The sequence below is a fragment of the Bos javanicus genome, chromosome 3, assembly GCF_032452875.1.
Source record: "Bos javanicus breed banteng chromosome 3, ARS-OSU_banteng_1.0, whole genome shotgun sequence".
NCBI classification, from domain to species: Eukaryota; Metazoa; Chordata; class Mammalia; order Artiodactyla; family Bovidae; genus Bos; species Bos javanicus.
In genome coordinates this window covers 88636840-88654249 of record NC_083870.1, presented here as the reverse complement: position 1 = coordinate 88654249, position 17410 = coordinate 88636840, and the positions used below count along the sequence as shown (strand labels likewise).

The following is a 17410-nucleotide window of genomic DNA, read 5'->3' as shown; positions in this document are numbered from 1 at the left end:
TCCTGCTTCTCTGACAAATCCCAATTCTTTTACTCCTCAGTAAATTCCCTACATTCAAATCAAAACATGGATGGTGTTTTCTACTCAGTCGCTACTTACAATGGGACCCTGAACAAGTCTCAACAATAGTTTTCTGAGAAAGTCTACTGGCATTGCTGTGAACCTTCAAAAATTACAATACGGGAAGGCGCCTATATTCAAAATTTCGAATTGTGAACTTTAAAAGATGCAAACGTGTGTTTCATCGATATCAGGGAGTGAAACTGCAGGTTACACCCCCATCTCCTATCGCTGATGTTCCGTCAGCTCTACCATTCCCCACCTTTCTCCCTCCTCCAGTAACTCCTACCTGTTCACTTGATATGAGTCCCTGTATGCCAACTGTTTCACTGTACTGTAAGATTAAAAATGCTTTGTTTTTTGTATTTGTGCATTTTTGTATTGTGTGAAAAGTATTGTAAATCTATCATAGTACAGTATTATATAGCTGATCATGTTAGCTGGGTACCCAGGCTAAGTTTGTTGGACTTACAAATTGGACTTATGAATATGCTCTCAGAATGGAACTCAATCGTCTGTAGGGGACTTAGTGTACAAACAGACCAACTCAAGTAAAGAAGAAGTCAGAAATGGTGGTGAATTTGTATTGAATAAGAAACTCAAAACAAATCATTCTTCAGGAAGAGACTTCCGGGCTTAGTTTCCTTAACTATGAAATGGAGATAATCCCTACCTTGCATGACTTTTCTGACTTGATACAACCATTATGGCCACTGTATATATGGAAACTTTCTCTAGAATTATGCCCAAAGAGAAAATGCTGCAACTTTGCAAGATAATGATTTCACCCAAGGTCTTAAAATCTCTCTTGTACAACCCTTGCTTTGTCTCTGACTCACTAGGACACAGTGCAGTGGGCTTCTGGTGGAAGGCATTAATGAAAGAAAACATTCCTGCTTAGCCTCAGGAATGGCAAGAGTGACTGGGAACTTAAGGTTGATTGTAAATGTGAAAATTCCAGAGGTTTGAATCTCCTCTACTCTCTCAGCTGCCATAACCTGAGAGCTAAGCTCGTAGAGGAAAGTCAGACTTCTGTCACCTCAGAAATCTTTAGCACTCCATTGGCTAGAAAAAGTTCTGTCTAGAAATTGTTACATCACTCATTAGTTGGGTATGCAAACAAATAGGGCAATGAGACAAACACTCCTTAGACTCTTGTACGAAGCAGAGTCAAAGGAACATTTAACCATGGTGACAGACCTGGACCAGAGAGACAGCAATGGCCTCCTGAGTCAGTGACTCTTGAGCTGAACTCTATATAGATGAAAAGAGACAAGTACAGTGCAGAAGGGAAAAGAAATAGTTCAACTGAGATGGACAGACAGTGCTTCCATTCTAGATGGCAGAGTAGAAGTACATGTGCTCATCTCCTCCTGTGAGAGCACCAAAATCACAGCTAGTAGTTAGACAACCACCAAAAGGAGGATACTGCTGCTACTGCTAAGTCACTTCAGTCGTGTCCGACTCTGTGCGACCCCATAGACAGCAGCCCACCAGGCTCCCCCGTCCCTGGGATTCTCCAGGCAAGAACACTGGAGTGGGTTGCCATTTCTTTCTCCAATGCATGCAAGTGAAGAGTGAAAGTGAAGTCACTCAGTCGTGTCTGACTCTTAGCGACCCCATGGACGACAGCCTACCAGGCTCCTCCGCCCATGGGATTTTCCAGGCAAGAGTACTGGAGTGGGGTGCCATTGCCTTCTCCGAAGGAGGATACTGGAACCTACCAAAAAAGATACCCCACATCCAAAGATGAAGAAGAAGCCAAAGTGAAATGGTAGGAAGGGCACAATCACGATAAAATCAAATCCCATACCTGCTGGGTGCGAGACACACAGACTGGAGAACAATAATACCGAAGAAGTTCTCTGACTGCTGTGAAGGTTTGGAACCCCATGTCAGGCTTCCCAGCCTGGGGCCCCAACAAAGGGACTGGGAATCCTCAGGGAATCTGACCTGGAAGGTCAGCAGGATTTGATTGTAAGAATTCCACAGGACTAGGGGAAACAGATTCCAGTCATGGAGGGCACAAACAAAACCCTGCATGCACCAAGACTCAGAGGGGAGGGGCAGTGACTCCACAGGAGATTGACTCAGAACTCCCTGCTAGTGTTGGGGGGGTCTCCTGTGGAGGTGTGGGTCAGCAGGGGCTCAAAACAGGGACTGGGGAGACTGGCAGCAGCTATCTGGGAAGGTCCCCTTCAGTGTAAACTCTCTTGGAGTTCGCCATTAACCCAACCATAGAGTCCATAGACCTGAGGGCTATGACCTGGACCACCTCAGGCCAAAAACTACCAGGGTAATTAGACTAAAGTTTTGTGGAGCAAGGCTCTGCCCACCAGAGAAAGACCCAGTCTTTCCCACCACCAGTACCTCCCATGAGGAAGCTTACACAAGCCTCGTAGCCTCCTCCATCAGAGGGCACACAGAAGAAGCAAGAAGACCCACAATCACACAGGGACTCACACAAAACCAAAGACAGGCAATGCCGAAGAATGCTCAAACCACTGCACAATTGCACTCATCTCACACGCTAGTAAAGTAATGCTCAACATTCCCCAAGCCAGGCTTCACCAATACCTGAACCGTGAACTTCCAGATGTTAAAGCTGGTTTTAGAAAAGGCAGAGGAACCAGAGATCAAACTGCCAACATCTGCTGGATCATGGAAAAAGCAAGAGAGTTCCAGAAAAACATCATTTCTGCTTTGTTGACTATGCCAAAGCCTTTGACTGTGTGGATCACAATAAACTGTGGAAAATTCTGAAAGAGATGGGAATACCAGACCACCTGACCTGCTTCTTGAGAAACCTGTATGCAGGTCAGGAAGCAACAGTTAGAACTGGACATGGAACAACAGACTGGTTCCAAATAGGAAAAGGAGTATGTCAAGGCTGTATATTGTCACTCTGCTTATTTAACTTATATGCAGAGTACATCATGAGAAATGCTGGGCTGGATGAAACACTAGCTGGAATCAAGTTTGCCGGGAGAAATATCATTAACCTCAGATATGCAAATAACACCACCCTTATGGCAGAAAGTGAGGAACTAAAGAGCCTCTTGATGGAAGTGAAAGAGTAGAGTGAAAATGATGGCTTAAAGCTCAACATTCAGAAAACGAAGATCATGGCATCCGGTCCCATCACTTCATGGCAAATAGATGGGGAAACAGTGGCTGACTTTATTTTTTGGGCCCCAAAATCACTGCAGATGGTGACTGCAGCCATGAAATTAAAAGACGCTTACTCCTTGGAAGGAAAGTTATGACCAACCTAGATAGCACATTCAAAAGCAGAGACATTACTTTGCCAACAAAGGTCCATCTAGTCAAGGCTATGGTTTTTCCAGTAGTCATGTATGGATGTGAGAGTTGGACTATAAATAAAGCTGAGCGCCAAAGAATTGATGCTTTTGAACTGTGGTGTTGGAGAAGACTCTTGAGAGTCCCTTGGAATGCAAGGAGATCCAACCAGTCCATCCTAAAGGAGATCAGTCCTGGTTGTTCATTGGAAGGACTGATGTTTAAGCTGAAACTCTAATACTTTGGCCACCTGATGCAAAGAGCTGACTCATTTGAAAAGACCCTGGTGCTGGGAAAGATTGAGGGCAGGAGGAGAAGGGGACGACAGAGGAGGAGATGGTTGGATGGCATCCCCCACTCAACGGACATGGGTTTGGGTGGACTCTGGCAGTTGGTGATGGACAGGGAGGCCGGGTGTGCTACAGTTCATGGTGTTGCAAAGAGTCAGACATGACTGAGTGACTGAACTGAACTAAACTGAAAGTACATATAGTAATGGGAGCTGAATATCTTTATCTTCCAATGTTATCCATCAAATGGTTTTAAAAAACAACTTATTGCTCAATATTGACTAAAAGGCATATTAAGACATAACTTAAACTATGTAAGTCACTGTTAGAGTTAATTTATAGTATTTTATGGTATGCATATGATTAATATTAATATGAAATTCTACTTTCTTGGGGTGTTATGTATAATTTTTAAGTGGCTCATTAAAATAAACAAGAACAGAAAGAGATCAAAGGCTGCAACCAGAACTTGTGTTCAATTCTCAAAGGTCAATTTTTAATGTAAATGTAAATGCATGTGTAAGTTGGTAGGATGTGGGGTGGGTAGAAGCAAAATTAATGCTGAAATTTTAGAGTCCATGAGGAAGCAACATGGAATAGTGAGAAAAATGTGCTCTTTTGGAGTGAAACAAGTCCCTCAATCGTTCTGAAGCTTGGTTTCCTTTTCCACAAAGTAAGGCTGTTCTTACTAAGGCTTTATCTAATAAGGCTATTAAATAAAAGGAGGGATGGGGGATTCCCTGGTAGTCCAGTGGTTAGGACTTTGTACTTCCACTGCGGAGGGCCCTGCAGATTCAGTCCCTGGTCAGGAACTAGGATCCCACAAGCTGTGCAATATGGCCAAAAGAAAAGGATGTTGGCAAGTGCTTGGTACACGGAAGCATCTGGTAGAACTATTAATAGTCCTCTGAGCCACTACCTCCACATATTAAGTTGATTTGGAAAATATGACTTTGTGGGAGTGAAGACAAGTTGACGTAGACAAAGAGTTGATTTTTTAAACTAAATTTTCTCTAGCATATTTAGGAAAGAAGCCATAGATACAAATTCCACTGACTCTAAGACTTATAAATTGTGAGCTATCTGCTCTGGAAATGTGCGCTCCTGGCACATTGCAGATATATTTGTCTTTTGTTTCCAACACACACATAACTAGGTAAATTGCTCCTTTTAAATTATTTCAAGTATGATGTAAACATTTACAACTTTAAGCCAAAATAAATCCCATGCCATAAACTTAAGACACAGCTTTGAAGGGCAATTTGTCACTATATAACAGAAGCTTTAAAATTTGGTTAATCCTATGACCCACTTTTAGAAATTCATCCTAAATAAATAATTATGGATATGCCGAAAGATTCAGCCTATAAAACTGTCTATGCATCTTTATAACAGTGAAATATTAGAAATAAGGAGATTCAACAACAGTGGTCTAGATAAATAAATTTTGTCTTTCCATATTATGAGGCCATTAAAACCATAATAAAGAAGAACATTTAATGGCATTAAAATAAATTCTTAATGTTCTAAGTGGAAAGAAACAGGACAGCAGAATGTACATGAGACGACTTTTGTGAAAAATACTTAAGTGTGTAAGAAAAAGATGAAAGAAAATTGCCCCAAATGTTATGAATAATTATCATAAGCATGTGGGAGAACTTTATTTTTTATTCTTGCTTATTTGGATTTCCTAAAGTTCTACCATAAATATTTATTTTTATTTTAGAGGGTACTGCTTTCTCAAACTTATTTAAATCCATGCCATAAACAACTTGATAATAGCATTGAAACATGTATATTATCATATGTGAAACAGATCGCCAGTCCAGGTTCGATGCATGAGACAGGGTGCTCAGGGCTGGTGCACTGGGATGACCCAGAGGTATGTGATGGGGAGGAGGTGGGAGGGGGGTTCAGGATGGGAAACACATGTACACCCATGGCTGATTCATGTCAATGTATGGCAAAAAACAAATTTAAAAATTAGAAAAAAAAAAAACTTAAAAACACAAACAACATTCTGGAAACATATGTTTATATAGAAATACTTGATACATACAATATGTTTATTCTATTAAAAGTTAGGCAAATTGATGAGTATTTTGATTCCTTAATAGAAAAGTGAAGAAAGGACATGCATAAAATAATTAATACAATGAATATATAGTTATATGAAAATTTTCAACTTTAGAGGCAAATGCATGCAAATTAAAAAAATTTGGTGATTCTAAACCTATTAAATTTGCATAGTTTAAAGAAAAAGAGCACAGTTTAAATAATAATCAGTGCTAGTAGGGAAATAGATTTTTGCATTCATTATAGGTAGAAGTTTAAAATGGTTCAATATTTTTGTAAATACATAAGCAATGTGTATCAGTTGCTTTAAATATTGGTAATGTTTGAATAAATGATTCCACTTTTGGGAATTTGGAAATGATTCTACTTTAGGGAGTGATTTAGAAATCACTCTAATTATAGAATCTATATTATGAACAAAAATGTTCAGTGTAGCATTATGAGTGGATAACTGGAAGCAATACCTATCAATGGGAGAGAGAGTGACATTTGCATTACAGAATAGTATATAGGTATTAAAGCAATGGTTAAGAATGCTACATCGTAAGATAAAATGTATTTTTAAAGTGAAAAGGCATGTCTCACAACAAATTTGTGTGTGCACATTCACATACACACAATCACCCACTCACTCAAGTATAGAGATACATATAACCTGCAAGACAATACACCAATCATTTTAAAGCTGTCATTTGTGGTGTTGGAGAAGACCCTTGAGAGTCTCTTGGGCTGCAAGGAGATCAAACCAGTCAATCCTAAAGGAAATCAGTCCTAAATATTCATTGGAAGGACTGATGCTGAAGCTGAAACTCCAATACTTTGGCCACCTGATGTGAAGAACTGACTCATTGGAAAAGACCCTGATGCTGGGAAAGATTGAAGGCAGGAGAAGAAGGGGATGACAGAGGATGAGATGGTTGGATGACATCATCGACTTGATGGACATTAGTTTGAGCAAGTCTTGAAATTGGTGATGGACAGGGAAGCCTGGTATGCTGAAATCCCTGGGGTCACAAAGAGTCGGACACAACTGAGCAACTGAACTGAACTGATCTTTGGATTGTAGAATTGACTTTATTCTCCTTAATGTGTGAATGTGTGTGTATGACTGTGCATGTGTGTTTCTTTATGTTTTTCAAATTTCCTTTAGTGGCTATGGGTTAGTTTTATAATGTGGAAAGTCTCCTCTGTGAAATAAAAATTAAAAAAATAGTTAATCTTGTGCCCTTAGGAAAGCACAGAGGAGTTAGCCTTCAATGTAGAGAGAGCTAGTGGAATATTTGTTCGTTTAGCTAAGGTAAGAAAGTTGTTGCGGCTTCTAAGTGGGTACAGTGGTAAAGAATTCTCCAGCCAATGCAGGAGACATGAGAGACACAGTTTTGATCCCTGGGTAGGGAAGATCCCCTAAAGTACAAAAAGGCAGCCCAGTCTAGTATTCTTGCCTGGAACATTCCATTGACAGAGGAACCTGGTGGGGTATAGTCCACGGGCTCGCACAGAATTGGACACGATTGAGCATGCACACCGGAGAAGGCAATGGCACCCCACTCCAGTACTCTTGTCTGGAGAATCCCAGGGATGGGGTAGCCTGGTGGGCCGCCGTCTCTGGGGTTGCACAGAGTCGGACACGACTGAAGTGACTTAGCAGCAGCAGCAGCAGCAGAGTATGCACACACACATACATATACACACAAGAAAGTTGCTAGAGAAAAAACAAAGCAATAGAAGTTAAAGGTAGACTGTATTAATTTAAAGTCTGGTGTGTTAAGTCACTCAGTTGTGTCCAACTCTTTGAGACCCCATGGACTGTAGCCTGTCAGGCTCCTCTATCCAGGCATGAATACTGGAGGGGGTTGCCATTCCCTTCTCCAGGAGATCTTCCCCACCCAGGAATCAAACCCAGGTCTCCTGCATTGCAGGCAGATTCTTTACTGTCTGAGCCACGAAAGGCCAGGGAAAAGTCTGGTAGATATCTTAAATCAGTTTTATGGGGGAACATATTCAGCTGTTCCATGGAAAGAAATAGAAAGATAAATTATATTTCTTTATCTTTTAAATGTGTGTTTGGGGGGGGGGTGAGGGGGAAGGAGGAGAGTGACCATAATGAACAGAAAAGTCATTAAGTAGAATATCCAAGTGAGCAGTCATAAAATACTTCATTGTTATCTTTCCTTCAATGAGTTCAGTTTTGCAAAACAAATAGGTGCCATGTGTATGGGCCCAACAAAGTTGGAACTGTCCACTGAGCATCCTAAGAAAAAGGATTTTGGCTTGGCTACATGTCTGCCAAACAATAGAAACTGGAGATATCGGCAAGCTGGTCAGTGATCCCTGGAAGATATTTGTGCCGCCAGTATAGCTGAAGTCTAAGCCCAATTGTCACTTACTGATCACCAGTGTCTTTGTGAGTCAGTCTTCTGATCTACACAGTATAAATGTTCACTTATTCATTAAACATGTTCTGAGTGCTCAGCAGTGTATGGGGCAGCGGGATGGAACTATGGATGAGACAGACCGTGGTTTCTTCTCTTAGATTCTGGTGGGGGAAACCCCACTGCAGAACAGTGTAAAGTGCTGGTGCTAGGCTAACATGATCTAGTTCTACCCTTAAAGCTTCTCCTTCAAACCCTTACATCACGTATCCCCCAGAAGAGTACTTCCTTCTGTTTCTCTGCCTCACTCTTTGTCCTTCTTCACACTCCTTTGTTGTTCTTCCTTGGTGATCTGTACTTCCAAGCATTAGTGTTCTGGAGGCCCCCTCCTCTGCCTCTTCTCATCTCTAATTACACTTACTCTCTAGGTGACGTATGCCAGTCTTGTACCCTAAATACCACTTTGCATACTCATAATTCCCAGTTTACATCTTCAGCCTTTATGTACCACTTTATCTTCACTCTCAACATTCCAGTTGGTCAATGAATAGTCACTTCCAACTGTAAAAGTCCAAGCGATAAGTCTTTTTTTTTTTTTTTTCAGTTCTACCAGTTTATTGCTACCAACCCGTCACCCTCCACCCTCATGCACACATGCTCAGTCATGTAACCCCATGGACCGCAGCCCGCTAGGCTCCTCTGTCCATGGACTTCTCCAGGCACGAATACTGGAGTGGGTTGCCATTTCCTTCTCCAGCAATGAGTCTTAAATTGGACTCATCCCCAATAAAAATCCTGCTTTCTGAAACTGTCTCCTTGTCACAAAAAATGGCTACTATATTCTACAAGTGACTCAACCTAAAATATTTGGCTTTATCTTTGACCCTTCTCCCTTTTTTCTTCTTTTTGTTTTTTTTTCAGTTATGAGAGTATGATAACACATTTACAGGAGACTTGAAAAATATAGAACAAAGTTGCATATAGTTATACTACATATTACAATTATTTTTAAATAGCTAAATTAAGATTTTTAGTTGGAGTTTCAATATCAAACTCTCAAAAATTAATAGAATGAACAGACAGAAAAGTAGATGGATATGGATGACTCTTTTTTTTCTTTGTTAAAAAAAGCCATCAGCATATCCTATTGGCTTAACCTTCAAAATAAATTCAGAAGCCAAATTTTACCATTTCTCCTGCTGTTGACCCTATTCTGAAAAAGACCATCTTTCACCTTGGTTATCACAATAGTATGCTCACTGGCTTCCTGCACCTCATTGTCACCTTCAGTATAGTCTCAACAAAGCAGATAAGCTAATTCTTTATAAGAAAAGGAGGAGGAGGAAGAGAGAAAGAGAGAGGAAGATTATTGGTTCTTATCTTGCTGTAAATGTGAGAGAACTCAGTGTGGTCAGCAAGCCCCTACGTGATCCATGTTCTGGCTACTGCCCTGACTTCATCGTCTGCTACCTGTCCCCTTCTTCATATCTTGCTGTAAATGTGAGAGAACTCAGTGTGGCCAGCAAGCCCCTGCGTGATCCACGTTCTGGCTGCTGCCCGGACTTCATCGTCTGCTACCTGTCCCCTTGTTCAGTATTCTGTGCCTGTACTGGCTCCCTGTGCTATTCCTGCAACATGCTAGGTACTCTTCCTGCCTCAGGGCTTTTGCGCTTGCTGTTCTCCCTGATTGAAGAGCACTTTTTTCAATTATTGCTTGGCTTGCTCCTCACTGCCTTTATATCTTTGCTCAAATGACCTTCCCTGATCACCCTACATAAGGTCTCAGCCCACATTCTCAGGGCTACTGTTTTGCAAGACTCAGGGAGTGGCATTCACATCATAGCCCCCATGAATTGTGACCTTTGGGCAGAGTTGAGCAGGGAACAGCTAGAAGAGCTAAACACAGTGGCCTGTCTATTACCCTGTCTCCTCCTGTTTTGCTCTTTTTCATAGTATTTAATACTACTTGGACTAATTTTTTAGTTAATTTTTTGTCTCCCTTATCCCTTCTGTAATGACAGCTTCACTGAGTAGTGATTTTGTCTGTCTTGTTTACTACTATGCCTCCAGAGATTAGAACAGCACCTGTCTTGTAATAAATACTTAGTAAATATTTACTAAGTAAATGTATGAATAACTTATGGCAGGATTATTAGCATCTAGGCTTGTGCACCCAATGTAGGAGCTACTAGGAAAATGCAATAACTGAATAGTTAAAATATTGGTAGTATGACTAACGAAATTTTAAATTTTAAAATTTTGATTAATTCAACTTAAAATTTGAAATGGAAGCAGTATAAAATATTGTTTTCCATTAAACTCAATGTCATTATTTTTAATAGGACTACATTTCACTTTAGCCATTGCATTATGTAAGATATTTAAATTGCATCTTTTTACTTTTTTAATGTGAATACTAGGTAATATAAGATTACATATGTCGCTTGCATTATACTTCAACATACTTTGAACAGCATTATTCTAGTTTTTTTTTTTTTTTAATTCTGTAGAAGGACAATACTTATCTCACAGGGGCATTGTGAAGTTTAAATGAGGCGATACAGGTAAAGCACCTGGCCTAGCGCCTGGTACACAATAACTGCTCATTAATGCTGGACATTATTGCATCATCGCTATTATTACTGAATACAGAACATATGCATACATATAATAGGAACCAGAGGAACCAGCTCTTATCTGTGAGGTGAGGAAAGGCTTCATTTTGAAATGTGTTTGAGCTCAGTTCTAAAGGAGAATTATGGCTAGATTAAACAGATCTTGAAGAGTGACAGTTGACAGGAGATGCACTGGCCAAAGCATTCCCAGAACAAAGGACAGAGCCACAACTTAAATTTGAGTTCTCAGTTTTCTTCTGACTCCAAAACCTGTGCTCTGAACCATTATATGTGTCTTAATAAACTTGTATCAATTGAAATAAGATTTAAATTTATGAGGAGAACCTCCAGATCTGAAAATGGCCTGTTTAATCTTGAGGTTAGCAACTTTGAAACTGTATTTGATTCACTACTTCTCAAACTCCATGCCTGAAGATCCCTAGGGCATTCTTTGGCTTTATTATTTAGTGCATGAGAATGCTACACAATAGGTTTAAGTTTTCTTTTCTTATGCTATTATATCCTAAACACTGACTTATGTATATTATAAATCATATGTACAGATACTTTATAAATGGACAGAGCTATGAGATTTCCATGCCAGCTTCTGTGATTGCATTTATGATTACACTGGCTCCATTGATTACTTAGTGTGATAGCAGTGCCCAATTCTTATTTCAATGCTCCTCAAACCCAGAGATCAAGGACCATAGGGGCAAATCAAAGGTCCACAAGATTTTATTTTATATCTTTACATTTAAAGGAGTCAATGCAGAAAACTTGACCTATCCACACCTATCTCAGTAGAATTATTACAAATAGAAGAAGTGAAGAGAAAAAGAGGTATTTTTGAGAGGTAGAATTCAATTGAATTTTAGATGCTTTGGATTGCTGTAGAAACTATATACTATATTCTGTAAGCTAATATATACCTAAGTATTATTATGATTTTCCTTCATTACTATTCATATGTGTGTGTGCACATACATATATATACACACATATGTATATATATACACACCACGCTGTCATAAACATATTTTACATGGAAACTTGCCATAATGTTTGGAAAATATTCCTTACATGCTTTGGGCACCATCAAATCATCTGGACCCCCCTGCCCAACGACAAGTGTTCTTAAGTCACTGCTATACCTGGAGGGACCATTCTAATTGGCCTTGCAATATACTCGAGGCTTAAATTAATTTATGTGAATCGCACAGCTGGACAGCTGCCCAGCACTATATACTAGAAGCTGTTTGACACAATAAACCAAGAATCAGATTTTCTTGCAGCAAAAATAAATTTTTAACAATGTCACCCATCTCCACAGAGGCGAAACACAAAATATGATTTCTGTATGAGATGATTGTGATAGAAGCTTCCTCGGAGGAAGGGTGTCATTTTCTAAGTCAAGGCTGTGTCCTGCCACATTATTTAAGCACAACATGACATGGAAATATATTTAATAGGATTTGGCTACAGGCAAAAAGTCTGAAAAAAAGTACAGGGATTCGAAGAATGTGCTGTTGAGTTATGCATGGAATTCAGAATTTACTAGAACTGAAATCCTTGAGACACTCTTCTGCTCGAAACAAAACAAAACAAGACAAAACAAAAATTCCTCTCAAGTGTAACTGTACTGGTATTCTCATTATAATAGCCGTCATATTCCCAGAACCACCAAGAAGATAAAAAATGCATTTTTATATTTATTTCAGTTCCACTGAAGCTATTTTTATTCAGCACATACTAAGCAACTGGCACTTCACCATACCCTTTGCAATTACCTATTCATTAGTAATAACAGCTGTAGCACTTGTTTGGGTGTGTTCAGTACAGTTCAGTCACTCAGTCATGTCTGACTCTTTGCGACCCCATGAAATGCAGCACGCCAGGCCTCCCTGTCCATCACCAACTCCTGGAGTTCACTCAAACTCACGTCCATCAAGTCGGTGATGCCATCCAGCCATCTCATCCTCTGTCGTCCCCTTCTCCTCCTGCCCCGAATCCCTCCCAGCATCAGGGTCTTTTCCAATGAGTTAACTCTTCGCATGAGGTGGCCAAAGTACTGAAGTTTCAGCTTTAGCATCATTCCTTCCAAAGAACACCCAGGACTGATCTCCTTTAGAATGGACTGGTTGGATCTCCTTGCATTCCAAGGGACTCTCAAGAGTCTTCTCCAACACCACAGTTCAAAAGCATCAATTCTTCGGCATTCAGCTTTCTTCACAGTCCAACTCTCACATCCATACATGACTACTGGAAAAACCATAGCCCTGACTAGATGGACTTTTGTTGGCAAAGTACTGTCTCTGCTTTTGAATATGCTATCTAGGTTGGTCATAACTTTCCTTCCAAGGAGTAAGTGTCTTTTAATTTCATGGCTGCAGTCACCATCTGCAGTGATTTTGGAGCCCAGAAAAATAAAGTCTGACACTGTTTCCACTGTTTCCCCATCTATTTCCCATAAAGGGATAGGACCAGATGCCATAATCCTAGTTTTCTGAATGTTGAGCTTTAAGCCAACTTTTTCACTCTCCCCTTTCACCTTCATCAAGAGGCTTTTTAGTTCCTCTTCACTTTCTGCCAGGGTGGTGTCATCTGCATATCTGAGGTTATTGATATTTCTCTCGGCAATCTTGATTCCAGCTTGTGCTCCTTCCAGCCCAGGGTTTCTCAAGATGTACTCTGCATAGAAGTTAAATAAACAGGGTGACAATGCACAGCCTTGATGTACTCTTTTTCCTATTTGGAACCAGTCCATTGTTCCATGTCTAGTTCTAACTGTTGCTTCCTGACCTGCATTCAGGTTTCTCAAGAGGCAGGTCAGGTGGTCTGGTATTCCCATCTCTTTCAGAATTTTCCACAGTTTATTGTGATCCACACAGTCAAAGGCTTTGGCATAGTCAAGAAAGCAGAAATAGATGTTTTTCTGGAACTTTCTTGCTTTTTCGATGATTCAGCGGATGTTGCCAATTTGATCTCCGGTTCCTCTGACTTTTCTAAAACCAGCTTGAACATCTGGAAGTTCACGGTTCACGTATTGGTGAAGCCTGGGCTAGAGAATATTGAGCATTACTTTACTAGCGTGTGAGATGAGTGCAATTGTGTGGTAGTTTGAGCATTCTTTGGCATTGCCTTTCTTTGGGATTGGAATGAAAACTGACCTTTTTCAGCCCTGTGGCCACTGCTGAGTTATTGTTTCTATAATTTTGCAACAATGTTGCACGGCAGGTATTATTTTCTGGCCATCTTTGATCCAAGTGTTTGGAACACAATGTGGTGGTGATTCACCTTGCACCTTTCAGAAAAGAGCAACTGCTAAGGACAGAGGAGCAACAAGACAGAAGCCTGGATCCCTGCAACACATTAAGGAGCTGAGCTGTCATTGCAGCTATTGACCAATTATCCAATGGCTACTATATGAAGAGAAGAAATACCGTCTACTTTGCTTAATTAAGCCACTGTTGATTTGGTATCTTCTTTGCCGTGATCTATAGTTCAGCTAATGTAGATCCTGTGCAAAAACGCAATCTTGGACACTAAAAAAAGGGGAAATTCTTATGTTCAGGCACAGAAAATAAGTAACGGTAGAATTGTTGGGTAATCATTGGGAATATAAAGAAAAAATAGAAAAACACAAAATTCCCATTGTTTAATTGATAATTATCACATGTTCTAAAAGAGAATACAAAGTTCATCAAAAAAAGCCAATGAATGCAGGAAAGAGCAGACCTACGTAATGAACCATGAATCTGTTACATAATGTGAAAGTTCAGTTCATTTCAGTCCCTCAGTCATGTCCGACTCTTTGTGACCCCATGAATTGCAGCACGCCAGGCCTCCCTGTCCATCACCACCTCCTGGAGCTCATTCAAACTCACATCCATCGAATCAGTGATGCCATCCAGTCATCTCATACTCTGTCGTCCCCTTCTCCTCCTGCCCCCAATCCCTCCCAGCATCAGGGTCTTTTCCAATGAGTCAAATCTTCGCATCAGGTGGCCAAAGTACTGAAGTTTCAGCTTTAGCATCATTCCTTCCAAAGAACACCCAGGACTGATCTCCTTTAGAATGGACTGGTTGGATCTCCTTGCAGTCCACGGGACTCTCAAGAGTCTTCTCCAACACCACAGTTCAAAAGCATCAATTCTTCGGCATTCAGCTTTCTTCACAGTCCAACCCTCACATCCATACATGACTACTGGAAAAACCATAGCCTTGACTAGATGAACCTTTGTTGGCAAAGTACTGTCTCTGCTTTTGAATATGCTATCTAGGTTGGTCATAACTTTCCTACTAAGGAGTAAGCGTCTTTTAATTTCATGGCTGCAGTCACCATCTGCAGTGATTTTGGAGCCCAGAAAAATAAAGTCTGACACTGTTTCCACTGTTTCCCCATCTATTTCCCAATATGAAAGTTAGGTTGTACAAAAAAGAATGTTTTCTGGGAGAAAGACAATTCCAGACACACAGTGGGCACAAAGCAAATATTTACAGGATTTAATGAACATATTGACATTTTAATCAAAATATTATGAGCTTAACATTAATCATTTAGACCAGTGATAAGCAAATTTTTTCTTTAAGGGTCAAATAACAATAACAATAATAAACATTTTATGCTTTGTGATCAAAGGGCAAAATCAAGCATATTGAATACTTCTTTGTATAACCACTTGAAATGTAACCTTTCAAAAAAAATCTCAGCTTGAGCCTCAGACTAGATTTGATCTGCAGGCTGTTTGTCCACCCTTGATTTGGACCACAGAGGCAATATAGGACAATTGTCCTATCCATGAGGGTTTGGATCCAGGGACATCTATTCTTCCTTCCCCCTCAGACACCAAAATCCAAGGATGCTCAAGTCCCTTATACAAAATGACACAGTATTTGCATATAACCTATGCACATTCTCCTTTATACTTTAAATAATCTCTAAATTACTGGTAATACCTAATATAACATGAATGTTATGTAAATAATTATTGACATGTGGCAAATTTAATTCTTTTTGGAACTTCCCAGAGTTTAAAAAACATATATTTTTAACCCACCATCAGTTGAATCTAAGGATGTGGAACCCATGGTTAGAGAGCACCAACTGTATTAAGCAGTCTGACTCAGTAAAAGATCTGAAGTCTAAAAGTTAAAAATAAATATGCAGTAAATCAGTTTTTGATGGGTCCTTATTTATTGGAAGTCCAAAATTTTCTCACATGACTTTTCACAAGTGGCCCCAGGTTGCTTTCTTGATCTCTTCAATGGATCAATCAGACTGCTTATGACTTTCAAGTAACATACACCATTAGGTCTATGCACCTTTGCTCATGCTCATTCCTTTGCCCTTTTCTGCCTTGTTTGCCTAGATAATTCACTTGTATATTAAATCCAGTTGACAGTATTACCTCTTCCTCTTTATAACTGTCTCTAGACCCTACCTCTACCTCCTGCTCTAAGTCAATATCACTCCTCCTGTGATCTGAAACTATATCATTCATGCCTCTACTATACATCTTTTCATGTGTACAAGATAAGGTGATTTATATCTCTTTCCCTTATTATAATCAGGGACTCAGTTTTACTTCAGCACCTTGGACAGTGTGCACCTCACCGTATTCATTAAAAACAATTCTGTTCCTTGAGTCTTGTTTTGTATCTAATATTGTGCTAAGCTCTTGCATTCATTATCTTATTTAATTCTCACAACTCCCATTTGAGATAAGTTTTAACTTTCCCATTTGACAGATGAGAAACCCAGAAAAGTTAAACAAATTGTTCATAGCCTCATAGCCAGTAAAATGACAAAGCTTGAATAAGCCTAGTTCTGATAAGCTCCAAACAAGTCCATGCTTTTGACCTGTTATGTTGCCTCATTGATAGTTGAATATGAAAACAAAATATGTAACTTAAATTAGGCTAATACCGTTTCCTGCTGGAGCATTTCTAGGATCTTAAAAAATTTTTTTTTGTTTTTATTATTTTTTTAATGAGAATGTTTCCTAGTTAATATGTTAGATTTTCAGAGGTGGAGAGAACCTAAGAGATCAACTGGCCCAGCTCCCTTCTTTTTTTCAGATGTTAAAACAGTAGCCATGAGAAAGCACTTATTTTTAACTCACTATCAGGTAACATATCCTGGCCTCCTGCTGTGCAGTCTCAAACTTTCTAGGTCACCCTTGAACTCTCCAGCATGTTCACCAGGCTGTCGCCTACAGTCAACCTTGTTTCACATCACTAAATTGGCAGACTCAATGTTAATTTTTAAAATAAATGGTGAAAATTAGGTCTTTACAATAAGTTAAAATTCTCCCAATTGCACACAAAATAATAAAATAGACAAATCGCCTGTCTTTGGCTTCAGTTCGGAATAATATCTGAGAGTGGGTTTGATGGTCTTCTCTAAGAAGGAAATGGCAACCCACTCCAGCATGCTTGCCTGGGAAATCTCATGGACAGAAGAGCCCGGCAGGCTACAGTCCATGAAGTCGCAAAAGAGTCGGACACAACTTAAAAATTAAACAACAAGACCCTTCTAATCCTCTGCCACTAGGCTTACTTTTAATGTCAGTCTAATCATAATGCATTGTCTTTGGGTGCTCATTTATCTGTCTCTCTCAGATTCTGAGCTCCTCAAAAACAAGGGCCAAAGTTATATCCCTATTACCTAGCTCAGATTTTGTCGGAATTGATG

The 17410-nt window shown here is 39.8% G+C and overlaps 1 protein-coding gene across 5 annotated transcripts in view; it reads right to left on the bottom strand.

Annotated features, from left to right (window-relative positions):
- The window catches only part of DAB1 (DAB adaptor protein 1), a 1337206-nt gene that overhangs the window by 723645 nt on the left and 596151 nt on the right, over positions 1 to 17410 (bottom strand). The window lies entirely within an intron of this gene.